This window comes from Oryzias melastigma, linkage group LG10 (genome assembly GCF_002922805.2).
Source record: "Oryzias melastigma strain HK-1 linkage group LG10, ASM292280v2, whole genome shotgun sequence".
NCBI lineage: Eukaryota > Metazoa > Chordata > Actinopteri > Beloniformes > Adrianichthyidae > Oryzias > Oryzias melastigma.
Window position 1 is genome coordinate 24,489,513 of NC_050521.1, and position 15,508 is coordinate 24,505,020.

At 38.8% G+C, this 15,508-nt stretch overlaps 1 long non-coding RNA gene across 4 annotated transcripts in view; it reads left to right on the forward strand.

The window, feature by feature from the left end:
* Positions 1 to 15,508, forward strand: part of LOC112153490 — a 74,653-nt gene that overhangs the window by 32,912 nt on the left and 26,233 nt on the right. For 2 of the 4 annotated variants that reach the window (XR_002920505.2, XR_002920506.2), the window contains exon 2: positions 8,608 to 8,718. This is a non-coding gene — a long non-coding RNA (uncharacterized LOC112153490). Of the gene's footprint in view, positions 1 to 8,607; positions 8,719 to 11,548; positions 11,622 to 12,323; positions 12,386 to 12,485; positions 12,660 to 13,206; positions 13,330 to 15,508 lie in introns of those variants that run through there. The other 2 variants (XR_004948548.1, XR_004948549.1) reach the window with 2 other exon arrangements.

A 15,508-nucleotide genomic window follows, 5' to 3' on the forward strand; every position in this document is an offset into this window, starting at 1 on the left:
AGCAAAAAAAAAAAAACGCAGTAAATGACCGACAAACTTAGTCTAAATATAGAGCATGTACGCTCATTCAATAAATGACTACTAATTAGTTTTTTTGAGAAGTAATTAGGCTCAAATGCCAAGCGAAAATGAGTACATGCTCCATGATCCTTCAACCACAGTCCGAGTACCCAGAAGCAAAAGAGTCAGACTGGTGTTTTTGTCATTATTTTTCAAATAATAAAGCTGCAGCGTGCCATGGAAAACAAGAGAAAATACAAATACAATGTTAGAGAATAATCCCATATTCGAGAGATGTTTTGTAATTTGGTCTAAACAGTTTTTGGAGAAGCAAACAAGACCCTGTTAGGAGACGGCTGCTGCAAGGGGGCGCTCTAACATGTGGGTTGTTTGGGCACAAAAAGCTTCCCAAAAATAAAAAAAACGCCTGAATAAGACAAACTATTTGGTACCAGTGGTTCTCCTACTACCATACATTGTCAGGGAGCTTAATCTTCCACATTTATAGATATTTACCAACATGTTTTTATAATTTCTGCTTCTTAGGATCGACTTGTTTGACGTTTGTCCTCTCTTTCTTTTTTCTTGAAAGGCTCAGTGCTGTTCAGTCTCATTCCTTTGTTTCATCTCCACTCTAAAGTTTCCAGGTTTGTCTATTTCCACTGTTGGTAAATCACACCAGGGTTCACTTGCAACAAATACTCATTTTTAAGCCTTTAACACCCTCGAAGCGTTAGCTCCAGTGTCGACGTTATTTGACTGTTACTCTTTACTCATTTACAAAATTAATGGATTTTGAAACTGCAAAACTTTACAGTAGCAATGTTTTTTAAGCAATCAAGGTAAATTAAATGATTCATGAAAGAAAGCTGCTGAATTACTCTGTCATAAATTGTTTGAATTATGTTGATTGTGTAAACAGTTAGTTATGGTAGTTCAAAGAGCAGGTATTACTTGCTGTCGACGGCAACCGCTAAGATTTTATTGGGTCAAGTAAATTGTTTTGGCATACAGAAAAATTTCTAGGCCCTTGAGCAACAAAAGAATTTTCAGCATAGTGAACGATTTTCATCGATCATCTTGTAAATTCCCGGCCTGTTGTGCAAAAAAAAAATGTTGGACTTAGCAGTAGAATTTGAATAGCGTGCACGAGCACGCAACTGTTGAGATCTTAGCTAGCTCGCACATTTTTATCAGAATGTCCTAAAAAGGGCATACACAAATTATCTGGCTTAAGCTGAACAAAACAAAGTAACATACGATATAAAATATGGGCATTGTCAACAACAAAAAAATGCATAAAATCTGCTGACTCAGCTTAAAATTTATCGCAAAAAAAAAAAAAAAGTTGGAATCCACTAAGAATAATCAAAGAAATTTTTGAAATTACTACAGGATTTTTTTCCCATCATTTCCTAACCTCTGGGGCATTTTTGGGAAGCAATTTGAGAAAAAAGTTTTGCTATTACAAGTTGTAGATTTCAAGGTTTCTTCCAAAAGTGCCGTTCTCTTCTTACTTGCACATTTCTCAATGTAAAATTGAGATTTAATATTTTGATCCCAGGTTGAAGCAGCTACTATAACAGGATACGAACACATAAGGAATGTGGGCGTGGTAAGCAAACAACCTCAGTTGCTAAGGAAATCCAAAAGTTTACTTTTGCTGATTCTTGTGAAACTCATTTTGATCTATTCAGTGACCCCAGGCGAACAGAACTTAAAATGGTTGCTATGGAGATAAAACCAACAGAAAAGCAGCCACTTTAAAAAATCATCAATTTTAAAGACCCAGCCTTACAAAAAAGAAGGTAAGGAGTCAGAGGTGCAGAGTGGCTGCTTAGCAAGTGAGGTTGGGTCAAAGGTGGGCATCAAGAGCAGAGGTGGTGTGTAGAGGTCGGCGGCGAGGGCTACAATGCTGCTTGCAGCTTTAATTTCAAGTATTGCTGCATCCCTACAAAACAAGCTGATTTAAAAAGAGAGGGTTTTTTGGAGCAAAACTGAAATTTATTTTAATTAAAAAGCACAATGATTTCTTTTTTTTCAGATTAACACAATCAGGAATGGTTTCTTCATTTTCTGGATGCCACAATAAGCAGATTAAGATTTGATCCTCATCCCAGATCTTTATCCCATATTTAATTTATCTTTTACCAGTTTCTTACGTGCCAGACAGGATGTGTTATGTGTTTTGCAGAAGTCTTTTTTTAAACTTTTACAATTTACATTTGCGTGCACGTTGATGTGATCAATGTGCATTTGGTGCAACAAACTTGTCACTTAATTGTTTAACTGCATCAAATCTACTGGATAAAATTAGGCCTCAGAAGAAGACAGATGGATAATTGGATGGATAATTAGTGAAGTCTCCTCTTGTCCTGCTGCATCTATTATTTCAGTGTCCTCCCAAACCCTTGCAGGTTCTATTAACTGTTTTTTGTTCTTCGGTACTGCCTGTAATTTGCCAACAAAGGGCAATGAGTTTTTCTAATTCTTTCTTCTGGCACTGGAATAGCTGATGAGTGTATTTTTGCTCCTCCGCCTGCATCTTTGGCACTTTGTCCGAATTGTAAATCGATGAGGAAAGCTGGGCAGAAACCTTCCATTTCCACTGCTGTGCCAGGTGATGGAGGTGAGGGCACCGGCTTCAATCAGATGACGCTGAAGAACACACACTTGCTCACACACGCGCTGACACATAATCTCTCAAACTATTATCTGTACACATCAGCCGTGACTGGCCGGGACACCTTGACAGCCAATCAGAAGGATTTACAGTCTGAGGGTGGGATTTAATTTTTTTCCTCCTCAGTTAAAGCTGACCTACTGTAATCTTGCTATTCAAATCAAGCAGCCCCCTCAATGAGAGAAACGAGGATTTACGATCATCTCAGCAGAGTCCATTTGGGGCAGTTATTTGGAATTTGCCTGGAATTTTGCCCACAAATACATTTTTGAGGAGATTTATTAATTGGGTTGTTAAAACATAGAAAAACATCTTTCTTTTAATTTAACTCTTTATTTCTTTGTGATTTGGAACTAATTTACTTTCAATCTCTTCTTATTTTTTAAATATTCATGACATTAATAGATGAGGTGTAACCTATGACACACTTTCTCACTCCCCCTTGAAGGCTGCATTAAATTCCACATGTCTTAATCTAAAATTAAATTGGAGTTGTTGCGTGACCTTGCAGTTCAAGTTCAGACTAGGAACTGCAACATCTCTTCTTTAACCTTTGACTTCACTTTTATGGTTTCATTTTTTTTAACTGCTCCTGTTCTCTCCAGAGAAATTTCTGCACTTAAAACAGAAACATCTCGATGGCGCTCCTTCAGAAAACCCTTGATAATTAAGAGGCTGTTCAATGTAGGAATGAAATGAAATGGTTAGATGCAGGGCTTCCTCGAATTGGAACAGGACATTTTTTCTCTGCAACCTTCAGCTGTGTTATTTGCTGATAAATCACAATAATTTCTAGAGATGAAGTACTTTAATGGTGTGCGTTTAATGAAAAACCTTCAGGAGAATCAATTCAGCTTTCTTTATATAGTTTGTATGAGCTTTTGAGAGCTTCAGCAGAAAAAAAACCCTCAAGGTTCACTTTTAGATGCTTACTGTAGAATAAAGACGTTTGGATTGGCGTCTTTGATGGTTGTCTAACTAAAACAGATGAGGGAGGATGGTCAAAAAACAGCTGCTGTGTCTTTAACTACAGCTTACACAAAGGGGAAGCCCTATATCTGTGCAACTTTGTTGAAAAAATAAAAAAATTCGATGGATGACAAATCAGTCTAAAATGGCTCAAAATGGGGTCAAAAACTGATATAATGCAGATTCTCGCTTTAAAACTTTCACAAAATCGTATTATATGTGAGAACTGGATAGAGTGATAGAGCTGGCGTTCCAAACAAAGTGTCTCCAAGAAGCCAAAATCTCATAGACTTCTATTGAGAAACAAACAGCTATTACTCAGTCATTCTATTTGTCAGATTGTCTATTTTTGCTTTCCTACCTTTATTTTTAACACGTTCTTGCTAGTACTAATTTTTTGAAAACTGGCCAATCAGATGCTTCAGTAGAAGTAGTTGGCCCCCCGCATCCGAAATGTTTGATTGATAGATTTTGTGTAGTCTGTTTTAAGTGGTAGGTGTGTGTACACACAACAAGCTCACTCCTGATTGGTGAAAGTGGTTGAAAAAATAGAAAAAAAGTTCCTTCAGACCAACTCAGAACAATCACCTCTCACTATTTATATCTGGTTCCAACATGGCGGTGTCCATATTGTAAAAAAATGACAACTGCACTTACCTAATTTGGTTGGAGTCCAAAAGTAAGCCATTTCTCATATACAGTCAATGTAATTTACCCCTTGTTGATTCATTTCTTTGTAGGTTGACTATGACTTCTCTTAGATGCTCCACCCCCTTTTCACAGCTGCCTGCTGTTCTCCAGAACTGAATCAAATTGGGAATATCTGGTAAATCATGTCTTGGTCTATCAACAAACACCAGGTTGCACCATTGACTGTCCAGGAATGGCTTTGGTCCAAGTTGGGAGAAGATCCCACAGGAGACCATCTGCCACGTCATCTGAAGGAGGTGTTGCTGGAAAGTCCTATGGTTACCTGGAGGCCACGCCCACCGAGCTTCATTTTGACTTGTTTCAAAGACGTTGCATTGATGTTGGATCAACCTCTAGTCTGTGTTTTCCAGTTTAAGACCTCCAGAGGTTAATGCATGTAATTTATATTAATACATTTTGTGTTGTCAGTATGTAAAGAATAAAGTATTTAAAAATAATATATCATTTGTTCACGTTTAGGGTGTGTGTTCGTAGTGTTCCTGTTATTCTTTTGAGGGGTGTATAAAATCACAAACTCATAAAGTTTTAGATTTAGTTTAGTATAAGTGAAGTATAATGAATGCAACAAATCTATCATCAATAAAACAGCAAAAACGCAGTGATCAGACACATTTCTATCATTGAAAACCTGCAGCAAAGTTCTTTTTGTGAACAAAAATTCACAAATTTTTGTTCCATTGATGACACAAAATACAGAAATTCACTCATTAGACTAATTTGTTCCCCTAAAAGTTTGATAAAACTCTTCATTAACCCAAAAGTTTAAAATAATGACCCATCCAGAAATTCAAATAAAGACATTTAACATAATTATTGTCAGCTTCTGGGAGTATCGCAAGTATTGATTCAAAAACGAACCCAAAGACAGAGTTTATGTAAAACTAATTAACTCATTTGTGAGAAGCAAAAACTTAGTGAGCTTATTGTTTGAAACAAACAACTAGACTTTGTCAGGGAAAGACTAGAAGAACAAAAGCGGCCGTGGTGACAGCAACAAAATAATTATGTTTGTGGTCCAGAGCAGCACTTGAGGCAGGGAGGGACTCTTTTATCCAACTGCACAGAAACACTGCTTTCAACATATCTGTTGCTCGCATCTTATTTTTTTTTTTTTTGTTTTTTTTTAAAGAGTAGATCAAATCTGCTTCAAATAGCGAAATCATTATCTTGTATTTCTGTTTTGTTTCTAATCTGTTTTATCAAAAAGATTTTCTTTTGTGTGTGTGGCATTACTGAAATGCTGCTGTTGTGCTAACTCTCGTTTCAAGATTTTTTTTTGTTTCCATGCGGGTCTTTATGGGTGTCCTAAAGCGAAAGCCAGCTCCCACAAAACAGATAAGACCCACTCAGTTAAAGCCATGAATTAAACATGTGTTTCCTGTTTATCTCCCGCCTGCGTGTGTCTGTGTGCGCGCACACGCGTGCACACTCGTGCTTCTTCTACATTTGTAGCGCTTGGCTTGCTGTATTTCAAGTCTTTATCACAGTGGACAGGCACTTTGACTAGGCTTTTAAAGATGGAACCTGTGTGGCTGAATACATTCCCTTGATTTGTGCGGTGCATATGACTGAGCGAGTATGTAATTCTGGAAGTTTCTGTTTGTGCTCAGCAATGTTTAGAGGCTTAAAAAGCATCCCTTCGCCTTTTTTCATGTTGGAGTAAAGGTCTGCTTGTCCTTGTCTCACTACCTGCCTCTTCTCTATGAGTGGGCTTTCACCTATGTTTCCATGGCTTCAAAAAAACAACCTTCAGATAAATTACAATTCCTTCAGCTTTCTGAAGCATTTCTACTTCTTGTTATCCTAGAGTTCTGTTTCAAAGACCAATTTTCTACTTAAGTACATACAACATCTAACACAATGCACAGCTCCAGAATCTAATTAAGTCTAACAATAATCACAAAAAGCAGATAGGATAATATTTGAGGAAAATATATGCTTCTCTCTGATAAATATTATGATTTGTTTTTATATGAGAAAATGTCTAAAGATTAACTTTAAATGTTCTGATTAATTGCTATGGTTTAAGGGTAACACTTTAGCAAGCCATTTTAGTTAAGGCATAATTAAGCATTAGTTACCTATAAAAGTGCGAGCAACCACCAATATTCATTATTGTGCAAAATGTATTAGTTAACTTTATTTAAAAGTTTATGAAACATTAGTAAAAAATTGCCTTCAGTATTTGCTCTGCTTATGTATGCATTAACTACATGTTAGTTAATATATTTGCAAAATCTTAAAAATGTCTTAATTAATTGTTTGTTCAAAGTCAGGCTGCAACAAGAAAAGTTTGACTTAACGTTTTAGCTTTACCTAACCCTTAAGGGGTCTATATGAGCTTTTGAGTGTATTATGATTATAATTCCTCATGAAAAACAAAGCCAAAGCAGTATTTTGATTTATTCATCTCTAAAACCCACCACTCTCTGAGTACCAGCCCCTCCCAATCCCTAAATATGAGTGGATCCTCACAATGTGATGTCACAAAGTGAGAACCACCTCTTCCAGGAAGAGTTTGCACTGCTAGAACTGCCCTCAAGCTTACATATGCATCAGTTTTCTCCACGGAAATAGCAATGAATAGCAAAACACTTTCATTTTATAGGCGCGATTTGCACATTCATCTTTGCAAAAGTACTAACACTGTTTATTTTTGTTGGTGACATGCAGACACGCTGCCGAGGCCGCCTCTAGGACTGTAAAGCGCTTTGGGCCTTCTAAGAAGGCAGAAAAGCGCTATACAAGTATACACCATTTGGAAACTCAAAGAATGAAAAAGAATTAAAAACAGTCTTGTTATGTGATGTGATAAACCTGATCTTGTTACGGTATGTAAAACATTTTTTTTGTCTGGTTTGGTGTTCAGTAAGGTTTAATAATAAACACTGGTTAGCTGTTAAAATGTTCTCAATTAAACCATGGGTGCCCAAAGTGGGGCCAAATTTGGCCAACCAAAGGTTATCTTTTGGCCCACATAGTCGTGGCTGCAGAAGCCCATTGATTCTCTATAATGTTCCAAAACTCTAATATATGTTAATATACTTTAGGCCTCCAGGTGGCGCTGTTAGCAGTCTCTGTGCCTGCGGCTATGGGTGAAACAAGGGGTGAAACGGATCACGGACAATCTGTGGTTTAGATTTTGGCCCTTTGACAGAAAAAGTTTGGGCACCCCTGAACTAAACACTAAAGGTAAATGACGTATACTTGTATAGTGTTTTTGTATCTTAGAAGGCCCAAAGCGCTTAACAGTCACAGTCCCATTCATACATTCACCTACTGATGACGGCTCCACTGCTGAACACTGGCAGTTCAGGGGTTCAGGGTCTTGCCCATGGACACTTGAGATGGCAAGTTGGGAATCAAACTTTTAATCTTCCAATCAGAGGTTGACCATCCTACCTTTTCAATAATTCAATGTTGCTTAATTATGCATCACATTAACAAAGAGTCCCTTATTGTAGAGATTTGCTGTGTTAATTCCAAAAAATAAATGAAAAAATATATATCGGATGGTAAAATAAAAACAACGACAAAAAACAACTCAAGTCCCATCATCTTTAGTTTTTGGACATATTTGGTTTTACATAATCAGTAGAGTTATACTTGTTGTTATACTAACTAAATATTTCCCTTACACTGTCTTTTTCTTGGCTGTAGAGGTCTCAAACTTTGAACTTTCTTTGGAAACTTTCTCCCCTCAAATGAAGTAATCTTGCTGGTGTTTGGTTTCTACAAGAACCAAAAGGACGAGAAGGAAGGTCCAGGTGTTCCATGTAAAATGACAGCATTTTATTTGTGTGTTCAAAATCATATCAACAGAACATCAGATATTGTGCTTAGAAAGGCATGTCTGCCTGTGAGATAATAGTCTGTAAACCCCCACGTGGTCCCTGCAGGCATCCTGCAAGCATCCTATGAGGCATGCTTGTCAGGTTGCAAATATCCTGGAGTTTTTCATGCTCTGAAGCCATCCAGTGATTTGTTTTAACTCCACCAAACAAGACTGCAGACGGTGCAAAACACAGAGCACGATCCAGTACGTCTTCTCAGTGTTTATATTCACTTAACTGATGAATAGATTAATTTAGCTGGGATTAAATGTTATTAAACGCTGCCCTGCAGGAATGATAATGAATGAAAACAGTACTGTACTAGCCTCAGGGCTGTACAGTCTCTACAAAGATGATTCATTACTTCACTTTCTTTATCAACACAATCTGTAAATTTGTTCCCGCTTGCAGTTCCCCGCCATTTCCCCGCCTCCTCCGACTCCGTGTGAGTCACTGTTTGGATGTGTGTGAGGAATCAGAGATGTCGCTGCTGTTGTCCCTGGGGTGGAAACAACACAATGGGTGAGCACACATACACACACACGGTATAAATGACTTCCCCTCTGGCATTGCTGAGTGCCTAATACTTATGTTGCTCGCCTTCCTCTGCCAATCTGCAAGGTCAGTGTAAAATAACTGTATGACTCCGTCTTTGTCTGGCGCTCATACATTTTCAAAAGGCCATAGGTTCTGTGCACAGTTGCTGCATGCACCACATTGCTCTCTGACTTTTTAATATTCATGTGTGGGAAACACTGCACCCTCTTCTCTGTGAAACACACTGTTGTTCTGATAGCAGATGGTGCGCCTCAAAAGAATCAGGTGGCAAACTGAGCTGCTCTTGCGTGCGGTTACTACGGGGACTCGTCGTCATGCTCAAAAACACATGTAGCAGATTTTCTGCAACTGGCTTTGGAAGTTCTGCCCCAGCAGCACTTTTCCGTGAATGCTAAATGTGAACATAATCTCAGCCATGACAACTGGAAGCATGCACTGGGCAATATCGTTCAGGCTGCTGAGCGTGTGAGGGGTTGCACTGAAATTATTCCTCACAATCCTATACTGGTGTGCAGACTCAAACCTTCCAAGTCAAAGTTGCTGCCCTCAGGATTACACCTCTGGTTAGATCATCTTGTCTGTTGTTAAAGCAATAATTTTTAAAACAACAAATTTGACCCATTCAAATCTTTTCAAAACTATTATTTCACTGTTTTTAATTATCCCTCAGCTGGCACCCATGATGCTTTGCTGTATGGACTATGGATGTAAACCATATACCATGAATTGATGAACATATGTTCAAAATAGTAAGCACCTCTGTTTTGTCCAGTTCATAGAAACTGTCAATGATGAAGCTACATTAGCATAAAATGTAATTTGGGGTGTCTAGTTCTAGTGTTCGGTAAATGTACAGATGTGATCAGAGGTCCTGCTGCTCAATTTGAGTGAGTAGCAGTTTTCTGTGGCACGACAAAATTTTGGATATCTAAAATATCTGAATTTTGCTGAGGAGTTGCGTCGCATCATCCAATCAGGAGCTTAACTTTGGCCTGTAATGTGTTGATGTGGTCAACTAGTGGGGTCAAAAATCAGAATCGGATCATTCTCCTCCAGAACTTTATGATATTTTTCGGATTTGAATGGAATTATATAAAAAAAATCCTCTAGTTTTTATATTTTTTCAAATCAAATCAAACTTTATTTATAAAAGAGCACTTCTCATGCTTGCACAGCTCGAAGCGCTGTACAATTAAAAACAGAAATAAGCAAATAAATCAAATAAAAAGAGAGAAACCCAATCCACCCATAAACACACACAGACATGATCCCACAAACAATTAATATGTATAGAAGAAAAAAAAAGAAAAAAAACTTTTTTTTCTCTGAATAATGTGGGACGGCAAAATGTCAAAACAGGTCATAGAGAGACAGAAGTACCGCTGAAAGCGACCGTCATCCAGATGCAGCTTGATGGTGAACCTCACCATACCTCACCAGTGTAGAGTTCTAAAAAATAAATAAATCGAATCTCAACATCATCTGTGTCTTTTTTTCAATATGAGATATACAGATATGCAGTCAAGGCTTCCATGTAGACATGAGGCTCAAAACTTTGGACAGTAGCTCCTTGGCCAAATGACCAGCAACAAATTTGTTTCACGACTAAATAGAGGCGGAAGACACAAATTTGCTATCCGAATCGTGTTTGGTGCAAATGCAGCAAAGTCAAACTTGTCTCCAGTGAGGCTGGGCTCTGCCATGGTTTTCCTTTGTTGCCAGTTCTGCTCAGTTTAGACATAATTTGGCCTTTTTGAGCCTTGGAATCCCATCCCTTCTGTTTGGGGACAATGCAGACCTTTTGACTTCTTCAAGCTGCCACCTCCAGCTGAGTGTGAAGCGGCTAGGGTGGCAACCAGCACCTTCGGGCCATGTTACTCAGCGGGGAAAAGATCAGGAGTTCGAGGGACCTTTTTGCAACAGAAATGTAATTGTGGAACTAAAAAGTACTTCATCTTTTGAGGGAATTTTGGTCCTATTTGAGCTCATTCCTTTGGTTCTGAAATTCAAATTACAGTGGCCAAAGCAGCAAATAAACCACACGTATTGTGACCCTCATGTTCAAACTCTTTTAGATGATCTTTTGCAAATACTTTTTGATTTCCTTAATTCTGTTCTTTCGTATGCTCTTATGACAACTGAATGGAGAAATGTTTAAATAGTTCTTAATTCAGGGAGTAAATGACAGTATCTGCTGAAACTGAGATCATTTTGGTCCTTTATCTAGTTTCTGTCCCCTCACAGAAAAGAAGGAGTTTCTGTCAAATAACCCAGAAAGTGAGACGATGCAAGAAAAATCATTTTTCTGCTTCAATTTCTTCCAGTCTCCTGTGAAAACACAGATCCACCCATTCCACCCCCAGCACACTGACAAAAAAGGGGCCTCTGGGACGTCAGTTCAATTAAGAGAAAATTAAAATAAACAATCAGAGGATTTTGTCTGCCGGAGGTCACGAAATGAGCCTCACTGGCAGCAAGGTGCATGCTGGGACCCCTTGCTGTCTTTGTCTCCATTGAGGTCTCAGACTATTTAATGGTGTATGCTCAGAGGAAGGGAGGGAAGATTTAGGAAAATGAAAGTGGAAAAGGAGAACAGAGGAATTTGTCCTTGTTTTATCAATGTCACTTAAAAGAAACAAAAAAACCCTATTTTTTGCATTTAATTTTTGTGTCTTCATTGCGCTGCTTGAAAATACATGACATCATAAAGAATCAGAACCTTTTAATCTTTCAGTGCCTGGTTAAAACCAAAGTCGTTCCACCTTTTAACTCGTCTTATCTCAATTTCCCAAAGGAACACTCGACACAAGGTGGGTCATTATAAGCAGTCCATTTGATCCAGGCTACAGGTGCTGCCAACATGTGAGGTGAGCCAAGTAAACAGAGAGATCTGTCCTTGGAAGAACAGCTTTTCCATTTTTTACATTAAAACACTTGCAACTAAAAACAAATCAAAGAAGATAAATGTCAGAATTCAGAGCTCAGATGCATAAAAATTTGATTCAGGATGGAACACTTCCTTGCTTTGTCCTCCAAATGGTAGGTTCATTTGAACAGCAAGAGATAAAAATAACAAAAAACAAGAAATTGATTTAAAGAGTTTACCGGTACATAAATGCTTTTATTAGCAGCTCAGAGGTCAGATGTTTGATCTTGATTTGCCTCTTCTTTAGCCATTCCTTGGTTGCCTTGGCAGCATGTTCTGTATCCTGTTGGAAGATCCATTCTAAGTCTTGACGATACATGGCTCCGCCCATTCTCCCAACCAGATGGGGAAGTAGTGCAGAAAAACTCATCCGAACCATGATACTTCCACCTCCATGCTTGACAGTGGGGACGATGTTCTTAAGGTCATAGGCAGCATTTCCTCCTCCAAACATGATGGGTTGAGTTGATGTCAAAGATCTCCGTTTTGGTCTCACCTGACCAAAGCACCTCCTCAAAATTACTCTCTAAATCATGAAGGTGTTCTTTGGCGAACTTCAGGTAGGCCTGCACATGAGTCATCGTAAGCAAGGGGACTTTGTCTAAAGTATTCCTGATGGTTTTCTCTGTTAATGTGGTTCCAGCTGCTTTGAGATCATCAACTAACTCCTGCTGTGTTGTCTCATGATCATGGAAACCCCACCAGGTGAGATCTGGTTTGGCCCAGACCTACAGGTGGATTGATAGTCATGTTCTTGGGTGTTACCTCCCGCTTCTTGCTGATGGTCCATTCCGGTCCTGTGCAGGTTACAATCTTCCCCCTTAAATCCACGGAAAATTATTTCCCATGTTGGAGACTCTGACTGTTGGAGGATTCTGTGGACATGTCTTTTCTACAGGTAATTAGTATCTTTAATGAGTCAACAGGTTGATTAGGAGAGTCTATCTCAGGGGTGACGTAATCCAGACCTTGAAGGCTGGCCTCCGGCTAGTTTTCCAGAAACTCTGCCTTATCTGCTGCTGATTACCTGGATCAGGTGTGTTTAGTCAATAAGGAGTTTTAATGGCAGGTTGGTCGGAAAACATAGGACACCGGCCCTCGAGGCCTGGATTTGGACCCTCCTGGTCTAACTGGTCTGTGTGAACTAGAACTTAAAGTGGTTTCTAGATGTTTCAAATACTCATTTCTCCCAATAAATTGCAAATCAATTTATACATTCATTAAAGTAGATTTCTTGATTTTCTTTGTGGTTTTCTATCTCTCACTGTTCAAATGAACCTACCATTCATTTCTTTTAAGGTGGGCAAACCTAAAAAACAACAATCGATAGTTATTTCTTTCACTATATACGTGCATCTTTCCTTAAAGTTGTTGCCTATTGTTGCTACTATATTGTTTGATGCCTGACATCAGGGTTTAACAGCTTTATATATAATCCAGCAGGATAGTAAATTGTTTGAACCAGTGAAGATAGACTGTGCACAGCAGCGTTTGGCTGTAATTCACTGCTGACTTTCCTTCAGCAGTAATGGCTCCCACTCCATCAAAAATCCTACACACTCTGAACTCATCCTCTTTCCGCTGCAAAGCAAATTATGCCTCGACTCTGACAGGAGGGATCTTGTTGCTGACCCAGCACACTTCAAAGTTCCCATGTGAGTTGAGTTTGTCATTGCCTGTTTAAAAACTTCCAAAGTTTACGTTTATAAACACAAGTTCCCTTAGGTTTTCTTTTGGTTTGTTTTTAAAAGTCAAATTGGCGAGTTTTGCAGTTTTACACAGATTCTGAAAATTGTTTCAGGCAAGTGGAAGACATAAAGCTTTATATGTTTTAAATCTATGTAGTTGCTATTCTTTTATGTCCACAATTTTCTCCAATTACTCAGTTTTTGCCAACCTGAAAGACCCACTCTGCTGAAAATTGGTGTTTTTGCTGTTTTTACGTGCTCATGTTGCATTTTTCTGATGAAAAGATTATTAAACTTAAAGTTGCATTTCTGAGTATTTCTGTGTTTAAAATAATTAGGAATCAGAAGAAGACATAAAAATGTAGCATATTTGAGATGTAAAAAATACGCTGCCACTAGCGGGCAAATCGATCCATGTACGTCTTTGTTTTCCTTATCCAAGCTGGCATCTGACTCCGAACTGTACGGCTGGACATCTCCAATGTTGCTCACCATTTTTAAAGAGACAGCAAGCGCTGCAGACATCTCCGATTTACTTCTGGTGGCTCTCCTGACTCACATCTTGTGAGGCCGCAACACAAATCTCAAATTGTGACTCACGAGATTTCAGTCACGATTTGAGTTCAGGTGGCATGAGGCAGGTGAGCCACCAGAAGTAGGTCAGACCTTCATTTTTGTTGCACTGGGGTTGTGAGGGGCTATAAGCTAGGAGGGGAGAGTGCAAACGGAAAGCTATCAATAGTGGGTGATGGGAAGGGGGGCGGAATCGCTTTGAGCCAACAACTCAGAAGTAACTTTTTAATGAACTGCTGTTCTGCAGAAACTATGTCCTAGAAAATGACACAGGTTTGTTGATTCTGACGAAATATGGAGTCATTATAATTAAGAAACCACCGGGAATGCTTTGAAAAGGGTCTTTAAAAAGGGTCTTTAAAGACACACTACATTAATTAGATTTGTCCAAAACAGCCCAATAAGCATCTCTTCATCAGTTTTACTCCTATGTGTGGAGATTTGTAAAGGGAATAAAAAAGGAAACTAGTATTAATTTCTGATTGTCCAATAAGAGGACAGGTCTGTGTTCCGTTGTGTTTATGAACAAAGTTCAAGGCTTCAGAAAGAAACATGATTTCTACACACTTTTTTACACTTTGTGTGTTTTTTTTGTAGGAGGTACTTCATAAATAATCTGTAAATTAACAATTTTTTTCTCTAGATTTCTGGGCCAAGTGTCATGATTCAGATTTGGATGCCCTTTGTCATCAATATGCTCATCTAAGGGCCGTTTTGGAGACATCAGGGTTTCATCTCCGATTATGTTGTTCTGTTGGCTTCACCAAACTTGAACCTTCAGTATAGAGTGTGAAGCAGCTGGAATGGGAGTTTGTTGGAGATTTTTCCTCTGGAAATTGGTGGATTGCCCCCTCCAGGTAGGAGGAGAGCTCCTGCCCCAAGTGGAAGAATTTAAGTATCTTGTTCAGGAGTGGAATGGATGGGAAGTGAGATTGACAGGCAGGTGGACAGGTGCAGCAGCTGCAGTTATGCGATTGCTGCATTGATGTGCTGCAGTGGAGTTGAGTCGAAAGGCAAAGCTCTCGATTTACTGGTCAATCTTAGCTCCAACCCTCACCTGTAGTCATGAGCTCTGGGTCATGACCTAAAGGATGAAGTCCAGGATACAAACGACCGAAATGAGTTTCCTCTGCAGGGTGGCTGGGCGCTCTCTCAGAGATAGGCTGAGGAGCTCAGAGAAGAGAGGAGCCAGTTGAGGAGGCCTTTTTGAGCTTTTGGAGAGATGGAAAAACAGTTAGGGAGACAATAGTTGTGATATCCATTATTTAAGAGTGAACTTTCCTTAACCCAGTTTTCTCTTGGTTTTTTCTTGCTAAAGATGTAAAAACACAAAACCAGCAAAAATATGAAAATATTTTAGCCTAAAATTGACTACATTATGTTTTTCTGATAGCGTAAGTTTGCAATTTTTTTCAGTTTTATCCAGCTGAAAGCATAAAAATCCATAAACATTGAGAGGAGGAGCCAGTTGAGGAGACGTTGGATGCCTTTTTGAGCTTTTGGAGAGATGGTCAATGAGACAACAGTTGTGATATCTATGTAGACAACATTTATTCAAGAGTGAACA